This window comes from Rhagoletis zephyria, unplaced genomic scaffold (genome assembly GCF_001687245.7).
Source record: "Rhagoletis zephyria isolate East Lansing unplaced genomic scaffold, Rhagoletis_zephyria_1.1 Rzeph_scaffold_03979, whole genome shotgun sequence".
NCBI classification, from domain to species: domain Eukaryota; kingdom Metazoa; phylum Arthropoda; class Insecta; order Diptera; family Tephritidae; genus Rhagoletis; species Rhagoletis zephyria.
In genome coordinates this window covers 806-9,593 of record NW_016161062.1, presented here as the reverse complement: position 1 = coordinate 9,593, position 8,788 = coordinate 806, and positions in this window count along the sequence as shown.

The following is an 8,788-nucleotide window of genomic DNA, read 5'->3' as shown; positions in this document are numbered from 1 at the left end:
TTGGTTAACATGAACAATTAACAGCTACGCGAACGAACCTATTAATTCGCCTTTGTTCTTGACATTGTTAACACAATGAATATTGAATTCCAATCCGAATAATACCGCTTACACAATCTTTATAATTGTTTTGAAGCAAATACAAAATACTTTTGTCGTTTTTTGTAAAACATGATTGTATGCCATCTAATCCAACCGATGTCGATTTAAGTAATCCAAACAATTATGTACCTCTTGAAGAAGTATATACATATCACTTCTGCAGCAGAATCATACATATTAAAAGCAAACATAGCTGAAGAACAAGTTTTAAATGTAAGATAAATATTCGTAACTTTTATGTAGAGCTGTGCGGGCATATCAATAAACGATTTGATTTCAAAAATGACATTTTAAAAATTTATGTTGCTTGGATCCTGTTTACTATAAAGAGAGTGCAGATTCTTCTTTTCTTTCTCTTTTAAGCCATTTTACGAACTTTTATCACAAAAATCATAAGGAAAAGATCTATATGCAATGGCGACTATTGAATTTGGACAACAAAATTAAAGTTATTGAAACATTGAAAGGTTTTGGGGAGAAATAAATTTAATAAAAAATGCTTTGGATGAACCTTTGTATGTTGAACTTAGCTCCTTTATTTTGAATATTTTATGTTTGCCTCACAGCTCTACGGAAGACATTATGTTTTCTGAAACCAATTTGATATGTGATTTTCACTCAGTATTTTATTTAAAAACCAAAAAATAGTAATAAAAACTGTTAACAATCTCAATTAAAAACTCAACCTACCATTTTAGTTTAAGAACTAGAAGTTTTATTGAATATTGATACTTTGATACTCAACATTTTTTTTCATGATACTTTTGATCCATTTTAGGGAATTTTGATGATACATTTCTTCTGAACGTCGCGACAACACTGCACATAACACATTTTCTGGCCGTTCTTTCGCAACTACGCACGCCCGCAAATATTTCTGCTCCGAAATATTGCATAAACGCTTGTGGTTTAATACAATTTGCAGGAATTTTAGCATGAAATCATTCATTTTCAATTATTTTCTATTGAATTGACAAATAAATTTTATTTCCAACACAAAAAGGTAAACAAATGACGATTTCAAATTACGAAATGACGATTACAATGTTGGGCGCTTCGATTCATGAAGCTTTCATGATTAGGCGAAAACATGGTTTTGAATCGTAATGTACATTGCTTCATTGAAATACATGTGTTCGGCATATAAAGCTTTATTATGCCGAAACTATTACACTACTATGATTAGGGGCTTAATGTGCGGAGTGCCTTAGTTGTTTATTTCAAATATTTTTTATTGTTTTAAAATGAATAATAACTTAATACAGTTTTATTTCATTGCTGTTAACAAAAATAACTATTTTAAGTCGTAAATTTTTGTACCACTTATAAAGGAGAATAATTAAAAAGAAGTAAAGAAGCACTACATATAAGTTTGGGCGAAACCGAACTGTAAATACCCGGCGCAGGTATCAAATATTGTCGTTTCAACTTTCTCTAAAACACCTTTGCATGATAAGCAGGGGTGCTTTCCCAGATTTTATACGTGTTCGATAATGTACTGAGTTAGACTCAATGGACTCACTGGACAACTGCAAATCTGCACAAATCAAAAACATTAACAAAACAAAGATTGCCATTGCAGTAGGTGTGACGACTGTAATAAGAAATTTCGGGAACGAATACTAAAGTTATTGAATTTTCCAGACATTACTATTATAAGAGAAAAGAATAAAAGTCAATCAATAATCATTATATTAAGATAAATATTTTTCGAATCATTTGTAATTATTATTCAAGGACTTATATTATAAAAGTCTTTTCATAATAATTATCAGAGAAATAAATATTTTTAAGTCTTCAAAGACTTTTATTTTAAGACTTATATTATACAAGTTTCTTCTATAATAATTATGATATTATGATTTTTTAAGCCTTAAAAGACGAGACTTGTTCATGAGCGTTCAGGATTAGTTGGGGATCAGTTCGGGGCTAGGTGGGGACCAGCTCGGGACTAGTTTGGGACCAGTTGGGGTTTGGTTTGGGACCCGTTCGGGACTATATACAAAACTTTTTCGCACTCATAATTATTATCAAAAGACTTTTATAATATAAGTCTCAAAATAAAAGACTTTGAAGACTTAAAAATATTTATCTCAATGAAACTATTATGACAAGACTTTTAAAATATAAGTCTCAAAATAAAAGTCTTTGAAGACTTAAAAATATTTATCTCAATGAAACTATTATGACAAGACTTTTAAAATATAAGTCTCAAAATAAAAGTCTTTGAAGACTTAAAAATATTTATCTCAATGAAACTATTATGACAAGACTTTTAAAATATAAGTCTCAAAATAAAAGTCTTTGAAGACTTAAAAATATTTATCTCGCTGATACTTATTATGAAAATACTTCTATATAAGTTTTAAAATAATAGTTATCGATGACTTAAAAATTTTTCTCACACATAATTATTATCAAAAGACTTTTATAACTCTTACGAACATTTGGATGACTTTTTTAAAATTCCGCCATGAAATAATTATTATTCTGGATCTCTGGAATTTTCAGATCAAGTGGTCAAGAAGTTGGAAATGAATTACGAATCTGCAGTGGACTTCGTAAAAAAAAGTTTCAGCGAAAATGCAACAATGCTGTGCCACGAGACCGGAGCGACAAAACAGAACAAGGAGAAGGAAATGAAAACAAGGAAGAACCTAAGAAAAAGTTCAAAAAGAAAAACGAAAATCAAATTTGAAAAAGTGAAGCTTCTAAACTCTATAAACTTTGGGAATTTCCTACTAATAAAAAATTGTAAAAAAAAATTGTAAAAAAATTGTATTATTTATTTTTTTCACTAATGTCACTAAGGAACACTAATGGCACTACTGATAACTTATAGCACTGTTGATAACTGATAGCGAAAAAACTTATGGCAGCAATCAATAGTGTACCATTAGATTACCGTCATAAGTTTTCAACAGTGCTTTTTCGTAGATACGGGTAAGCCCCTTGGATTTTTTAAAAAGTTCGAAATTGTCGTAAAGTGTAATCGTAGAAAGTCTCTTGTTTTGGTTTGAATCAGCGTGCGGACTATACCACTTTTGGGCTAGATCTACGCCTTTTTTTTCTAAATTGCATTTCTGCCACTTCAACCACCATGAGCTTAAAATCTACCACATTTTAAAATTTTGCCCATTTTACAATGTGGATGATTTTGCTATCACTAATTTTCTGTTAATTTTATGTACTATTGTAAATTAGACAATTGTGAATGCGAAATTTTCTAGAGCTTTTGTATTTAATTTTATTATTGATTCATATACATAAGTATATCTATTACGTTTCAACATCTGGCTAATAGCCCAGTTATGCATACATACTTAGCTTTGCATGAGAGTTGTCACATAAGAATCTGTTAAATGGGCTTTGCGTGTAAGCGGTTACCCAACACATAGCACTTAACATGTAGAATTCTGTTGGGTTTTGATTTTTACGTAAAAATGGTATAGTATGCATACTTGATAACTAGGCTATTTGGAGATATGTACATCTGCAATTTTTATTTCGTGTTGGCAATAACCATAAAAACCACAACCAATGTGCAACCTTGTGTCAAACTTTACGTAACCACCTCAGAGCAAACTTAGCAGCCGCCATTTAATTTGCCAAACAAAAGTTTGTCTGCATAACACCGACCTTATAAATAATGCCACTGATGCGCATTTTGGGGCACTTAGGTATCTTAAATGTGCCCTTAAGCATAAAGGTAGAAAAGCAAAATATACTGTATTGAAACATAAGTCCTTTGCGCATTCGTTATTGATATCCCATATACATATCTACATTGTTCAAGGAAAAAGAAATTGGATTACTCACATTAATATCGGAATGAAGTTTATCATGCGAATAAAACACCAATGATATATGTAGGTACTTGCACACTTATTTTTAACTATAAAGGCCAGTATGCAGGGACGTACCAGAAATGGCTAAGAAATTTTATTGTGCCTTAAGGCAGTACGCTACGCCTTTCTACTACGATTTTCTAATTTTTTTTTTTTTGTGAAAAAAGAGCACCCATGTTTGCAACAGAAATATATGCCCTTTCCATTATTTCTTGAGGAAAGAGTGAGGCAATAGGCTGTAAGTATCAGATGTCCAAATTCTTTGCACACACAGAAAATAATGGAAATTTTTTTCTTGACCGTTATCTTGAGAGCTTCATACTGGCCTTCAAACTTTAAACCATACACACTTAAACAGCTCTTGTAATTATTTACATTTTAAATTAATTAATTCTTCATAAAACAGGCAATCTACATTTCCTTTCTGCATTTTAATCCGAGTTTTCATGTGGATCATAACAATAACTGCTGCGTCTTTTGTTTTTATTGCTATCAGCGCTTAAAAATGAGAAAAAGTTACAGCATAACTACGGTACTTGTGCAATTATTTGCGCGCGATTACTTTTGGTTTTATTACTTCAGGGCTGTATCCTCCAAGCGTAATGAAAAAGAATAAATACGTGCTATTAATACATACTAGGGATGGGTAGTGGGGGGTTGAAATTCGATTTTTTCCGAATTTCGAACATTGCCCAACCATTCGATTATTCGATTCGAAATTTGGTGGTGCAAATTCGATTTAATTCGAATTTTTTCGAATTTTCCAAAAATTGTTTGAAGTGAAACTTCTTAATCGAGTTCGGATATGTTTGCGTTAAATATTTAACACCATGTCATAAAATCTGTATCGTTCGTTCGATTTTCAAAAAGGAGGAAGGTGTCAAATGAAAGGGCTTGCCCTGTAGATGTGTAATATGGTTTTAGCTTTGTGCCATATGAATGTATGTAAGAAAATCAAAATCAAATTATTTAATAAGTTAAATAAATTACCCCAATATGGGTATCAATCGAAATGATTTTGAATAAACTTTATTTTTTAATTACATTTAAGAGGGGTGCCACCTGTTTGAAAAGTCGAATTTAATTAAAGAAGTGTTGTGCTTAAAATACTATGCAACAATTACAATATTTTTGAGGTGCTTGAAGAGAGTGGCCACCTGTTTAAAAAGTTAAACTCAAATTACACTGTAGGACAGCCCAAACCAGCCCGGACTTTGTAAACATATTCTGAAAGTATACCCATCCAGTAGTAAAACACTCGGTGGATTTGAGAAAGTTAGCTCGTATTTTTATTTCATGGCCTACTAAAGTTTTCATGTCTCGGCCTAAGTAGATTTCAAAAAAATAGTTAAAATAAATGTCTGAGCGAAATTAAAGGTTAAGACATATATAATAAAATTTCATGGGAAATATTTTCGTAGAACATTTTAACCTGGAAGGACATGAGAGGACTGGTGTACTCTAGAAAATTATTCTCCGGAAAATTTTACTAGGGGTCTTCTCAGGCACAAGCTTCGTGCAACGAACGTAAAGGCCTCTACAAATTCAAAATAAAAAATCAACAAAAAAAGTACTTTTTACATCTTTTTTTAAATTTAAGAATAACAGTTCCTTCTTGGCACAGATTTTTTGTCTCGATGCTAGGGATGCAAACGATGCATCGATGTTTTTGAAACATCGATAATATCGGTTCAATTTTCGATGTTTGCCATCGATGTTTACAATTTACTAACATCGCGAAATGGACGATACATCGATAGAAGTTTTACCTATGTTTTAAACATCGACTTTAAGGAGACTCTCCGACTTTCTTTCGGTATGTTTGACTGACCTTAAATTTATTATTCATTCAGAATTTTTTTGTTATTTATGGCTTTATAACAATTATATTAAACAGTTTTATTGAGCTTGAGGCCGTTTCTTATGCAAAATGTTATTGAAAATCAATAATAATTTACAAAAGGTAGAAGTTATAGCTGCTATTTCGGAGATCACCACATCTCCTCAGTGACCGCGGTTGAAGAAATCTGATTAGTAGATGTGGTGATCTCCCAAATAGCAGCTATAACTTCTTACCTTTGTAAATTATTGTTGCTTTTCCACAACATTTTTCATAAAAAACGGCCCCAAGCTCAATAAAATTGTTGGATTTATTCTGAATGTTAATAACCTAGCCGTTAAAACAGAACCAAACACCCCTTAGAATTTCAACAAGAGCAGGCCTAGGATCTATAGGCCCGAACGAACTTACGATGGTATGCATTTGGATTCTAATAATAATAATACAGGAAAATACATCATAATTATTAAAGTATACAATATTGCGTTAAATTTAACTAGGAATTAACAAATTGCAAAACATCGGAAACCATCGATATCTATATCGATGTTTCTCTGGCGATGTATTTTAACCTCGATGTTCTTTTCTCCGATGCATCCAAACATCGATGTATCGATGTTACTGCTCAAAATTTGCATCCCTACTCGATGCATCAGATCGAAAAACATGTATTTTTTACTTGCATCCCTAAGACAAATGGAGTGCCACACACAGTGATGGCAAATTTAGTCAGAAACAAGAAAGTTGAAGAGTTGATTTTTTGGAAATAAATATGAAATTCGATTTTTCTAGAAAATTCGATTTTATCCGAATTTTAGCAACACAAAGTTCGATTTGAAAAATTCGCCATTTTGGAGCTAAAATTCGATTAAAATTCGAATATCGAAGCTTCGAATATCGAATTTACCCATCCCTAATATATACATACTTACCTGCATAAGTATATGTATACATGTTTGCATACACATGGGCGCCGCGTAATGCACTCAAATATTGGAGATAGCATTACCACAAAACAAATGCACATTTTAATTTGCTTACACCCAGCAAGCATTTGGAGCAGAGATGCTCAAAAAACTATATGAATAGATCTCGTTTGGCTGATGCGCAAAAATAACTTGTCAAAATAATTTCGTTACGTTTCAGAGCTAAATTAACGAAAAAAACTCAATCGTTAACGTTGAAACGAAATAAATCATCAATCGCTAACATTGAAACAAAATTAGTCTGTTCCTTTGAAATTCGGACTAAAATCTGTGGAACTGTCAAACTGCAATTTTACTCTCTGAAGTGAGAGTAAAAGGAGAACAGATGCAGAAGTGTACGGGAACGCACACTGCTTCCTGTAGAAACGTCAGTCGCTTTGTTTACATGTCAATGGTACAACACTGATTTGGCTGAAATATCACTAACAGGTCTATTCTGCGCTGGTAACATAAATTTTATAACCGGTAATTAAAGTGTCTGTCAATTTTTAAACCTTTTTCGCATTCTGTGCTCTCTTGTAACCGGTAAATTTGGTTACCATCTCATAAGCTGGTAACAAAATATTGCCCCGTGAAATATGCAATACAGGAATTTCCACAAATCTTCATAGCTGAGCTGCTGAATATTTTCACTGCATTACCAACGTACCTAGAATCGCGGTGACAAGAAGTGGTAACATTTTTTGGTAATAAAATTTTCCGGTCACAAAATCTTCGGTAACGGGCAGAATAGACCTGTAAATAGTTATTATAATCTATACATATCCCAGTACTTCGTTGTTTACTTCCATTTTTTAACAAAATGAGGTTCTTTGCTTTCACCGCATTCTGTTTTTTTTTACAAATGTAACCCTGCCCATCGTTTGACACTTTTTAATGGCTTTTTACCCTCCATTCCGGTGAAAGGTAATAAGATCAACGGAAATAAGGTCAATTGACTTTATTTCCCACCCTGGTGCGAAATAAAGTCAATTGACATTATTACCTTTTAAAAGCGAAATAAAATCCATTGACATTATTGCTCTTTCAAACATTAAATTTGCTTAGCTTCGCGGCGGCCCGCATCCGCGCGACCGGCGCTCCACACCACATCACGCTACGCCGCGAGTTTTTGTGCAAATTGCAATTAGAGGGTATTAGTAAATTTAAGCCCTCGATATTTCACATTTTTATATTTGTAAGTTATTGGAATATTTCTGCTGTGCTTTGGCAACAACTTGTCTGCAGTAAAAAAGCATATAATTTGTGTTTCAAAAGTGTGTGAAAACCAATCAATTAATTTACATGATCTCGGTTCCGATATTATAAAATCAATAATTGTTTATACCCGCATTTTGGCACATTGGCTTGAATGTGCCATCTAATAAATAGTGTCGTCGTTCGCCTTGCCTTTAAATGATGTCACAAATTGCTGGCGGAGACATGAATACAGTGTAAGAAAATTCCTTTTCTATAATTGTTTCCTTGTAGAAAGGTTGGTTTCTTTTCCACCTTAGACATTCCGAATTCGTTCAAAATATGTTAATTTAAAACACAGAATTCTTTCAGTGTTCCTCCAGGGTTTGATGGACATGGACTGTTTCTTGAATTAAATAGTGTTCGCTTTATTTTTGTGGAAACGAAACATGTTTTGCAAGTTATGGANGGACATGGACTGTTTCTTCAATTTAATAGTGTTCGCTTTATTTTTGTGGAAACGAAACATGTTTTGCAAGTTATGGATCATTTCTACACTCTTTCTTCAAATATTTCTCGTATTCCAGCTGCGTTTTGCGTTTGGCTTTTCGCATCGTGTTTTTACTATATTCGTAATTTTAAAGTTTTTACTAAAATCAATTCATGATTCTGTGTGGATTAATATCACCACACTGACGATTTGGCAATAGCCTTTTTCATCTATTAAAAAACAACACTTACGGGGCAATGTTTATTGTAGGGATGTCAATTTTCGTGGTTCCGGGATCGTTCCGAAATTCTGTTGACGCTATTTCCATTTGAATGAGGAAATAGCG